A 13,267-nucleotide genomic window follows, 5' to 3' on the forward strand; every position below is an offset into this window, starting at 1 on the left:
AGATTTATTTCTTCAGTATTGGTGAAAGGTGAATTGTCAGCTGTATCTCTACCTGTAAGTGAAAATAAAGTCATTAATATTGTGTTAGTTAAATTTGCAAATTCTGAAACATCTATATTTATGAGGGTAAATATTTATAAGTTTCCAACATCTAAATATTAAGGGTAATTTTGTCTGTTAAAAAAAATAAATAAAAAATTCCAATGGAAACTCAGATTTGTTTGGTTTGATATGCAACACACTAAAAAAAATTATTGTTTTTTCTAATGTACTGTAGTGTATATTGTTATGGTGATTCCAAAACTTTGATCCTTTTTTTTGGAGAAATGCACAAAACAAAAATTATAAGCCGTTTAAAATTTTAATGATCTATATAAAAATGTTAACCTAACCTACCAACTTAACCTAACTGGAAACCGACTAAACTATCATAAAATAAAGTATACTGTCTTTCATATTTTAAAGGTTGGATTAAGGACAAATTCACGTAGGTTAATTTCTGGTTACAGTTAATTAGTCAAGTCTGACATATTTCTGTTGACATCATTAGAATGTACGTAGGATATATCACATTTATTGATGATTCATAATTTCATTATCTTTGAATATCCAAGAATTGTAATATAAAAACAATTAATGGTAAAGGGAGTCATACCTGTGATTACTTTCTACAATTATTACATCTAGCTATAAATGAGTGGAGCATCAAGGTGAGTTAGGTAAGATACAAGGAGTTTAAAGATGAAAATGTATTACAGTCTCTCCTCGACTTACGACGGTGTTCCGTCCCGACGACCACGTCGTAATACCTGAAATATTGCTAGTAAATATTATCATCAATGACTTCTGTTGGTATTACACAATACAATTTGGTGCTATTTTTTTCCTCTTACATAAAGTAGCTTTAGTGTATAGCGTGAAACATCTATCATGAGGTGATTGTCATTTGAACTTTACGGAGTCTGAATTTGTAAAAAAAGAAGACTAATGTTTTTGATCTACTCATAATCAATTTGGTAAAATGAATGTTTAGGTCATCCACCTACTTGGCATTTGAAAAAACAAAATTTCAATGTCACCTAACCTAACCTAACCCAACTAAACTAATCTAACGTAACCTAACTTAACTGGTAAAAATCGGTCAACTTAAAGTCATTAAATTCGCTGGATGGCCAAAAGATAATATCATCATCAATACCATTTACTTTAGAAGGAATTATTAATTTTTGTTGAAATCATGGACATACTGTCCATGGCAAAGTTTATCAATATCACCACTCCAACTGTTGGCCCAAACAAGTCGCAAAGCAGTTATTTCTTGTAATACATTGAGTCACTAAGGGAATAAAAAAGTAAAACATGAATTTAGGTCATTGAATTTATCTTATTAGTAGCAAATTGTGGTTAAATTGATAAACAAATAAAACATGCCTGGGAAGTACCTAGCACTAGTTACCTGGCATATTTGGACTTATTAAAATATGAAATCTAGGCTAATAAGTAATTATACTAAGGAAATAATTATTTTGGTAGTGCTGGACGGCTATTAATTGCACTCATTACGAAAATTGGGTCGATATTATTACTGATAAAGGACGTCCATTGACCATCACGGATGGACCGGTTTGGATTCACCTGGCAATGGTTTTCCGGCATATTTGGACTTATTAAAATATGAAATTTATGCTACAAAGTATTTATACTAAGGAAATAATTATTTTGGTAGTGCTGGACTGTTATTAATTGCCCTCATGGACAGTATGTCCATGATTTCAACAAAAATGAATAAGTCCTTCTAAAGTAAATGGTATTGATGATATTATTATCTTTTGGCCATCCAGCGAATTTAATGACTTTAAGTTGACCGATTTTTACCAGTTAAGTTAGGTTACGTTAGATTAGTTAAGTTGGGTTAGGTTAGGTTAGGTGACATTGAAATTTTGTTTTTTGAAATGCCAAGTAGGTGGATGACCTAAACATTCATTTTACCAAATTGATTATGAATAGATCAAAAACATTAGTCTTGTTTTTTAAAAATTCAGACTCCGTAAAGTTCAAATGACAATCACTTCATGATAGATGTTTCACGCTATACACTAAAGCTACTTTATGTAAGAGGAAAAAATTAGCACCAAATTGTATTGTTTAATACCAAAAGAAGTCATTGATGATAATATTTAATAACAATATTTCAGGTATTACGACCTGGTCGTCGGAACGGAACACCGTCGTAAGTCGAGGAGAGACTGTAATACATTTTCATCTTTAAACTCCTTGTATCTTACCTAACTCACTTTGATGCTCCACTCATTTATAGCTAGATGTAATAATTGTAGAAAGTAATCACAGGTATGACTCCCTTTACCGTTAATTGTTTTTATATTACAATTCTTGGATATTCAAAGATAATGAAATTATGAATCTTCAATAAATGTGATTTACGTACATTCTAATGATGACAACAGTAATATGTCAGACTTGACTAATTAACTGTAACCAGAAATTAATCTAAGTGAATTTGTCCTTAATCCAACCGTTAAATATGAAAGACAGTATACTTTATTTTATGATAGTTAAGTCAGTTTCCAGTTAGGTTTAGTTAGGTAGGTTAGGTTAACAGTTTTATATAGATCATTAAAATTTTAAAGGGCTTTTAATTTTTGTTCTATGAATTTCTCCCAAAAAAGGGATCAAAGTTTTGGAATCACCATAACAATATACACTATAGTACATTAAAAAAAAAACATAATTTTTTTAGTGCGTGTTGTATATCAAACCAAACAAATCTGAGTTTCCATTGGATTTTTTTTTTCTTAACAAGACAAAATTATCCTCAATATTTAGATGTTGGAAACTTATAAATATTAACCCTCATAAATAAAGATGTTTCAGAATTCGCAAATTTAACTAACACAATATTAATGACTTTATTTTCACTTACAGGTAGAGATACAGCTGACTATTCACCTTTCACTAATACTGAAGAAATAAAACTTGGTATCATTTGATTGATGGGGAATTTTTCCAGTTCCATGGAAAATTTTGGAATTTGCTTTCTAACCTAACCTCGGAACTGGTTCCCAGACTCGGAACAGATAAATTTGGAGACTTTCCGTAAAATCCCCAAATTATTCATAGAACAGAAAAAATGCAGTTTCTGGAATTTTCTGAACATATACCTTGGAGAAATCATAACATACTGTATGCCTTAATTAATTTTTTTTTATTTTACACTCTGCATACATACGTGAATATTCCGTATTAATTTATTTGTGAAATTTGTGGATGATTTTTCTTTTAAAATACTTTACGCTTGATCACCCATATATTATAACATATCCTGCTTTTAATAAAAGGCTATAGTGTATTCTGAAATAAGCATTATCATTGTATTCTTATCCTTATTATTATTACAGTTTATATTAAACATTCAAAAATGCAGGAATGATTTGCAATTAACATTGCAGACTGTATTGAGGATATTTTTAAACCATTTAATTATCATCTTGTTCTATGTTTAACATTATTAGTCTCTGATTAGTTAGTAGAATTTCATGACTATACCTACTGTATATGGGTTCCATGACATTTGCTCGCAAGATGAACCTAATCTAACCTAACATGGCTTCATTTCCATAATAGTTGAGTATATGCCTTGTAAACAAATGTCTGCACACTAACTATATGAAGGCTCTTTGGTGAGGATCCATATACAGTATTTACATGTAATATTTTTCCAAATAAGAGACCATTTAAACAGCAGAGACTTTTCTCCGACTTCTGGTTTAGTCCATGTCTTAACATATTGTATGCATTTTTACTCCTGACATTGGGAAAATGTTCATGTCTTGTTTTTTTGAAAGGTTATTTATTGCATTACTATGGTCAGGTGGAGAAAAGGAGGAATCATTATCTCAAGTTTTCATATCTTGTACATAACTGGCCTTGCATAATATGAAAGTAAAAATTTTGGTATAAAGATAATTTCCTGTTTGATAGAAAACTAACAGTTATGGTGATATTTTCTCAAGATTGTATCCCAATTCATCTGTACAGTGAGTTCATCACTGTCATAACAAAATTATAATACCTAATACTGTACTTCGGTATATTCTACTGATTTCATCCACAGAACAGGCCATAGTTCTCTATATTACACTCACCCAACCCCAAGTTCATGAAAAACTTGTAACTTTATTGTTAGATTTAATAAGGATAAAGAAGAAAGGAACAGATATTCCACTCAATTCCTATGGTTTATGGTTGCCACAGGCTTTATTTACCTATATTCACTGTAAATGATCGTATTTTATTCCCAGAATTGGCTTATAATCCAAGAAAATAGGAAAATGAGGTGCACCTTAGCTTGGGATTCAAGTTTTTTTATGCTCGTAAATCGTGCAGCAAGAGCAAACGTTTCGTGCCACTGACAACGTTTTCAGAGTGCAAGCATACTAACCCCCAAGTCTTCCGGCAGTTGGTATACCTGCCTACACTACGATAACGTAGTAACAACGAACGACAGTAGGGTACCGCCATGGCCCATTTTGAATTTATCAAAAAATTTTCACTCCAATGTATTACGACTGCCGGGATACCACGGCATGGTGTACACCACGGCTGATCTTGCAATTGACCGTATAAGCGAACAGGACAATTTATCTCGTTCTATTTATTCACTTAACTAGACATCACTTCTTTGTAAATGGTGAATCCTTAAACAATATAGTAATACAAATCTTTTGACTATAATCCAAAACTTCCAAATGTCATCCATCAGAGAAAATTAACCAAATCAATTATTGTAGCTTCCAACAGGGTATATAAGTGTTCAAGGTTACCTGCATAAACCTTTAACAAAACTAATGTGTCCACCGCTATTATGACGCTGTTAAGTCGTACCATTACACCTCCCTTTAGTGTTCTCCTCGCTGACCATCCTTCGTACACAAATGTCATTCTCCCCAGGTACACACTTTCTCCCCACACCACCCCGTGAACTACTAACTTCCTCCCCACACTACCGTTGATACACAAAATTTCTCCCCAAAACACTATGACAGTTCTCCCCGCTAATCAATATAATCTAGAGTTTCCATAATGTGGCCCCACACACAATCATCCTGCCTATAAACTAACATCTTCCCTATACCAACGTGACAAATCTCCCCCAAAACACATGCTTCCCAAATTCCACGTAATAGACAAAACACATTATTTATAGAGCCGTTACAGGTTAAATAGCCTGGAGAACTATGTAATCAGCGTCGGGTTAAATGGAAGTGGCTATATACAGGACCGCCCTGCAGCTAATTTTAAAGGGTTGTATACAAAACCGTTTCTTATTTCGGAACTAATATTTTTTGCACCATACATCATGTCATGTCATGTCGTGTCAGTCGTGTCATGTCATATTCTGTCGTTTCATGTCATGTTATATCAGGCATATATAATATATTTAATTCAAAATAGGTTAATAAATAACTGACCTCCATCATGGCTCAAGTGTGAAGATCTCGTTTTCCATGGAGTTTAAATCCCTGAGTTGACCGTTACACTACCGTGATTTAATCCTTTTAAATCATCGCTTCTCGTGTTTATTCTCCACTTTTTCATGTATCACTAAACACTACACACACACACACATGTTAACACTGTTTAAAAATGTTCACTATAAGTAATTTTGTTATGAAATGCGGATTAAAAAACGCGCACACACAAAAAATATACCTGCCTCTTGCGTAATCCGACAAGCACTGGTGACTGGCGGCGGATATTTAAACTTAAAATGGCTGACCCCACCGCCTCCCCTGATTGGTCATTGCTACCCCCCGTGGCTTCTAATTGGTTTGCAAACCTCTCTGGCTCCTAATTGGTCAATACCCCACTTCAAAGTTTAAAATATTAGCTGAATTGATAAAAATCAACCGTCTTCCTTCCAACTAACCAAACTTACCTCCACATTATGACATGACAGAAATAAAATAACATGTACTGCCATGTCATGTAATAGACAGGACATTACAGATCATAACATTTCATGTCAGGTCATGTCGTCTTGACAGGACGTAATGTCATGTCATGTCATGTTTTGAAATGTCATACCATACCATGTCATTTTTTAACATGTCACATCATGACATATCATGTCATATTCTGCCATGACATGATATAGCATGTCCTGTCCTGACATGTCATATCTTATATGATATCATGACATGCCATGTCATGTTTGCCATGACATGACATGGCATTTTAAAACATGACATGGTACATCATGATCTGACATGACATGTCAGGACAGGACGTGATATGTCATGCCATGTCATGTTTTGAAATGTCATGCCATGTCATGTCATGTTCTAACATGTCACGTCATGGCATATCATGTCATATTCTGCCATGACATGACATGAAATGACATGATATAGCATGTCCTGTTTTGACATGTCATATCTTATATCATATCATGACATCATGTCATGTCATATTTTGAAATGACATCATGTCACGTCATATTTTGAAATGCCATGTTATGTCATGTCATATGTTAGTATCCTGACATAAGATATTATATCATAACATGTCATGTCATGTCTTGTCATGTTTTGAAATGTAATGTTATAATATGACGTGACATGTCAGATCGTGATATGACATGGCATAACATGTCAGGATATTAACATATGACATGACATGAAATAACATGACATGGCATGTCATGTCATATGACGTGACATGTCATGTCATGTCATGACATGATATATCATGATATATCATGTCCTGTGCTGACTTGTCATATAATGTCATATCATGTCATGATATGTTAATATCCTGACATCATGTCATGACATGTCATGACATGACATTTCAGGAAACAAACATGATTTGGGATATCATGATATAATATGATTTGACATGTCAGTACAGAACATGCTATATCACGTGATGTAATGTCATGTTTTGAAATACCATGACATGACATGTCAGGATATGGACATGATCATGACAAGGTATGACACGGTATGTCAGGACAGAACATGATATATCATGTCATGTCATGTCATATTTTGAAATGACATGACATGTTATAACATGACATGTCTGGATACGGACACGACATGATATGACATGTGTTGAGTCTGGCAATATATATTTCAAGTGTGATTTTTTGTATGTTTATTCATGTGTACGTGTGTAAATGTGTGTGAGTATGTGCAACTCCACAATTTTGTGCATTTGTATAAATTAAAATAATATAAATTAGTTTTCTGTATACTCGGACTTACTTGTTTAGTATAAGAATATTTGTATCATGTGTGCTTATAGTGTATGTGAACATTTGTTTTCTGTTTATAATTGTCTATGTTTATACGGGTGTGTGCTCCGTGTGCACATGTGTATATATATCTACAAATGTATGTATTTGTATGCACATCATTGTTTATCTTTTATATACATATATATAACTATATATGAGTGTAAGCATTCAAGTATGTGTTTAGGTGCGTGAACTCATGTGAATTTATAGAATGGCTGGGTATAGGGGGGGGGGGTGCGGGGACTAATGTGTTTACCACGGCACACCGCCACCAACCTTGATAACTCATCATTCTCCTTGGCGTCCTCACCAACTTAGCCTGATTGTGGCAGATTAGTGTATGACTGGGTGAGTGTAAGCTTGTGTTTGTGTATGCATGTTTAAAATGCCTGTCAATGGGGAAATATTGGTGTGGGTATGTGTGTTTATGCATGTGGGTATGTGTGTTTATGCATGTGGGTATGTAATTTTGCAGGTATAAAGTCTGCATATAATCTGTATTTGCATGTATATAATATATATGTGATATTTGTATATATTTATGTGAGCCATCGTTTAAAAAAAAGATCTGTCGTCATCTCTTCCAACAAATTTAGAAAAACAGGACAACAAAAAACTAAGTTAATATTCTCTTTGCTGAAAATAAACTTCCAGACTTCATAAGTGAATTTTGCTCTTGTAATTCATGGTCTCGATGGTGCTAGTGTGTGTATGTGTGTTTGTGTGTATGTGTGTGTGTGTGTGTGTGTGTGTGTGTGTGTGTGCTCACGTTCATAGATATGTAAGTTTGTTTATTGACTTTAATGTGTGTGTGTGAATGAACTTGTTTCCGAATGAATAAAAATGGACATGTGTGAAGGTCGCAGTTCAAGGTCAGAGCTTGTATCCAGCGCCGGTGCATGCTGTGATTAACGCCTTATATACTGTACTCTGTCCACCCCTCCGCCCACCCTTCTATCCATCCGTCCACCTATCCATCCGTCCGTCCGTCTGTCCGTCCGTCCGTCCGTCCTCCCACCCATCCATTTGTCAGTCTACCAATTTGAAAACCCATTCATCCTCCCAGTCTGTCTGCCAATCCGTCCACTCTCCCGTCCATCAACCAATCCATCCATTTACCCATCCGTCTATCCATTTATCCATTCGCCCATCCACCCATCTTTCAGTCTACCTATCAATCCATCCATTCACCCGTCCGTCTTCGTGGACAAGCTGATCAAAGAGGTGACACAATAACTTATATCCTGTATTTCTACCTTCAGTTTTAATACGTGTAACTCGTGCGGGTATATCTGACAATCGTGACGAGATAATAAGTCTCGAAAATATATCATGATTGTGGCAGGTTGATTTAGGACTAATAAAAATCTACATTGGCTGATTGTAATTTTTAAATGAAATCGAAAAATCTGAATACCTGGAAAAATTTAAATTTGCTGAGAAAAACTAGAGTATATATTTTTTAATTTTTTGCTCTATCTCCCTATATTGCTCTCAGCTGTTAAATTACTACACCAAGGATTTCATTATGTTGCTGTCCCCCCTTCTAATGAACGACATATTCTTTTCCGATCATCAAAGAAAACGGTTGGAGGGGGTTCATTCACATTTGATGTATAGGACTACTATAAGTCGTGAAAAGATACACTTCGATTTCGATAATGCTGATTATTTTTTAGGATTATTCCCCTGTTTTATAAATTATTTGTCCATAAGATTTAAAATTCCTAAAATTCAGAATTTCCATATACTAACCATCTAAGTTGAAAGTGTCAAGGGGATATTATGACTTCATCTCGCATCTACGTAACCAACCATCCTAACATATGAGAAACATTTTAAAATTATAAATGGGATGAGAAATATTAAAACTACTACTTATCTGTTTCAACTCATTTATATGATCGAGTTGAATTAGAACTGATCATGTCTCACTGGTGACGGTATAGAAGTTGTGTTGAGAGAGAAGCCGAAGTCAGAGGTAAGCCTTTGACTTAAGGCTACACTGAGGTGAAATACCTATTAATTAACCTAAGTTCCTTTGATCTGAAATATTCCTCTCCCTCTCCCTTTGGAATTCTTAAGATGAGAGGACTAAGTGGTATCAATCAGCCAGAGTACCGTCCTCATATCTGAGGGTTGGCGACCACAGTCCTCCACTCTAAATGTTCTCGGGCTGTTATTGAAAACAAAACAAAAAACTAAGTGATGAAGGTGCAGGATTAGCGGGAGACAACTTTAAGCTCATTTGGGAAGGAAAATTGCATCTCATATTCAGTGAAGATGTTTCAGAGGAATATACGCTGATGTTCCTCTGGTTCTTCAGATGAAACAGAGTGGCGTGTGTGAGCATTGTTTACCATACAACTGGCCGGCAGAGAGCCAAAGGGTCTGGAAACAGAGGGCAATTTGCATCTAGAACGACGCCCCCAGTGTGAAGACAAGATGTCATTACGTCGACCAGGCTAACCTTGCTTTTCTGGTAATATGTATTGGTGAGACAAGGAGGAAGGGTATGAGGGTGAAGGATATCAGAAAGAATTATTATCAGGATCATATAATGCAATTAATTGGTGCTAGATTTTACTTGTGGGAAAAGACAGCATTTTCAAGATATTTGAGTCCCAAGGATAATTCTTTTCGTTTTAATATAACTCCATTCAAGAAATCCTTTGTTCTCTTAACACAACCAAACTTTCTTTAAATTAGAGTAAGTCTTGTTTGGTTAGTTAGCTTAGGAGAAGCTAATATTGATGCTATTGTTTTTGATGCTATTGATGTCATTGTTTTTGTTTAAACGATCGTCGCGATATATATATGAGTAATATTTTGAACACGTGGGAAATATATTGAAATTATCGCCATTCTATTGTTTGCGCTGAGCTTCTGTGAGCAGTCCCTGGCGAGGCGTCCCAGATAGACTAGAGTGGTTTGTCTTGTTCCAGGAGTCTTATATCTTATTGCAATTTATTGCTCAGGATGACATTACAATTATCTCAATAAATTCCTTCGTCCTGCAATTAAAATATATGTATTACAGTGCATTACATTATGGCATTTGGGTCCATTGTTCTAATTGAAGATAGTTTTATCTATGAATGAACTTTAAAAAAATATAGACATCGCTTTCACTCTGAGTTACTTAAAACATATACTTGAGTTTATAATTTTTACTCGTATTTCTCTCCTTCTGATGACAGCTTCGGACTGTCACTTGTTTTATCCCCAGACTTACTTTGCCAACTCTGAGTCATAACTAGATTTGTACCCTCGTGTAGATTCTTGCCTGGCGTGGATCTCTTGTAATTAACTTGAACGTCAGCATCAAAGACCAGATTCAGGGTATGACACAGCTCACGGACGACAGTAATTAACGCGCACTAATGAAGACGACTTTTGTGGGACTAATGTCATTAAGACGGGTTAAACTACCTGCTGAATTAATAATGTTCCGTCATGACTTCCCTACTGTATATTACTCATCAAGAAAAGATGATGAAAATGAAGGAGTTTAGATGCATTGGCTTTCATAATTTTTTCTGTTATTTTTTTCTCCGAAACTACTGCATTTTGTGGTCGTGGTCTCAACATCGGGTGTTGGGAGAATCTGCTACACTTATATCATTCACGTGGGCTCTGGTTGTCGAATACCTAACTGTTTTCTGCCATAGACACAGTAATTCGACAGATAATACTTAAAATTATTTGTAGGTCTAATGTTCCATTGTCACTCACTTGTTCTTCTTTAATTGAAGGTCTCTTCTAATTAACAAAAAACAATTAACAGAAGACTCCAATGCTGATGAATCTCATTCTATGATTCTGCCAACTTGTTTACCTGGAGATTTAAAGAAGAACCTGTAGAGTATTTTTAAATCTATACAGACAGATTCGAGTCGTTATGGTGTGCTCTTGGCTTCATGGGGTGCTGGAGACCCATCTTATATCGTTATCATGAAGCAGAACAATCATGAATTTCCAGGTCAACTACACGAATGGTACAAATCTCCCACTTTGCTTTGAATGCACTTTGTCCTTGAGAAATATAATGTTTTACCAGGTCGATCACAAACAATAAACTACTGCAAAAACATACCACTGTGTATACCACTAATTCGTCCAGGTTTACCTTCATCAGCTCGCCTCCATTCTTTTCTCCCTCTCCATTTTAGTTGTTCCCATATTGTTCATTGGATTCATTTGGAGAGTTGCTGTGTGTATATGATATAGTCTCTGGTGATCAATTTGTTTCTATATAGTGAACCTCTTGAAAGATGTCTTTCTATTGATTGAATTATTTTCCTCGATTTATCTTGTTTTTTTTATTACCTACTTCAATGAGGTCTCTGTTCACTCTAACAGTCCTCTAGACTCATAGATGTTTCCTTTACAGACAACTAATCAAGGAAGGTTAGGTTATTTGTGTCGCTTTCCAAAGTTGGTTATGATGTAAACATCTTTGATGTGTACCAATGAACTTATATTCAACACTAGAAAATCCTAGATGTTTGATATTTGTTTCAGTTAAAGGGACAATTAGTTAAAAAAATTCACCCCTTGTTCATTTCATATCAATGGACAGCAGTTCTCTCTGTATCGACCAGAGAGACTGGAAAAAACAAGTATATAGGCTGAATTTCATGCAATTATCATTATACTACCAATTTAATTCTGAAGCGATTAAGATCCACCAGCCAACACAATATTTTACTAAACCACTACGTCAGAGGATACATATGTCAGATGTATCTCCTGATCACTTGTTGTTATTCTTAGAGTTGAAGTGAAAGTGAGTCCCATACACGTGATTACCAGTTAGGGACAGTGTAACAAGCCTTTTTCGGTACAACAGGAAGGAGGCAGTGTAGACGGTGACGCATTCGACCGCCTTCACTTCCCCCAGTTGTAAAGTTACGTATCCATTTACATCTAGGTGAACTGGATGCGTCTGGGAATCGAACCACTGACACCTGGAACAGGAGGCGAGCTCTGTAATACCTCGACGCCTCGGTCTTGTTGTTACATTACAAGAGCCTTAAGTTCTATATAGTCTTCTAGAAACAATAACATCAATACTTGTTTACAGGAATATTTTTGCAGCCCATCTCGATTCATACTTGAACGGGACAGAATTCGAGGCTAAAGATCGCTAACACATCTTTGATAAGATAGACCCATGCAAAGTAAAAGTAAATAAGACGAAAATTAAAAATCAGAAAATCAACCAAAATTGTCCCTGGTCGACAATTACTGCAGAAATGTAATACATACAGTATATATTACTGCTAAATCAGTCGTCACTTATGTTTACGACACTCCCGGGCCAGACCTTGTCCCTTTAAACACCTCTCCCTGCTGTCTGTGTACCGCGTGTACACATCTTAAATATCTCGTGTGTATATCTCATGGCTCTGGTACTGTACTTCCTAGCCCTTATGTGGACATATCGAAGTTAACGTGGATATAGTGTACAGTTCCCATGTGTCCGCGTCCCAGATTCTCGTGTAGACATCTCACGAGTCGGGTGTAAACAATTGAATACTCTCATGCTAAATTTAATGCCAATTATTTCGTACTGTACTGTATATGGTACAGCTGGTTCTTTTTCATTGAAGAGGTTAGGTAAGGTATGGTTAGGTTTTGTATGGAGCTATTTATATGTATATGCCTTATGATTGTCTACGTGGTTGTCTATGGTAAGTCAGAAGTTAAAAAAAATGGCTGTAAGTTATCTCTGTATTTAGTGTAACTTATAAAGGCCAACATTTAACCCCCGGAAAGAAAAGACTTTTACCGTCTGGGAATCGAGGAGTTAGAGTTCACTTTATTGTGGGGCAACAGAGGAGAACGAGAAAGAGATAGGGTTTCAGGAGGGATGATCTTATTTCCGATAGTAAAATGTACATCTTTTTCAACGGAAGTTACTTAGCCTGAGTGAAACAGAAC

The sequence above is a fragment of the Homarus americanus genome, unplaced genomic scaffold (assembly GCF_018991925.1).
Source record: "Homarus americanus isolate GMGI-L3 unplaced genomic scaffold, GMGI_Hamer_2.0 scaffold11022, whole genome shotgun sequence".
NCBI classification, from domain to species: Eukaryota; Metazoa; Arthropoda; class Malacostraca; order Decapoda; family Nephropidae; genus Homarus; species Homarus americanus.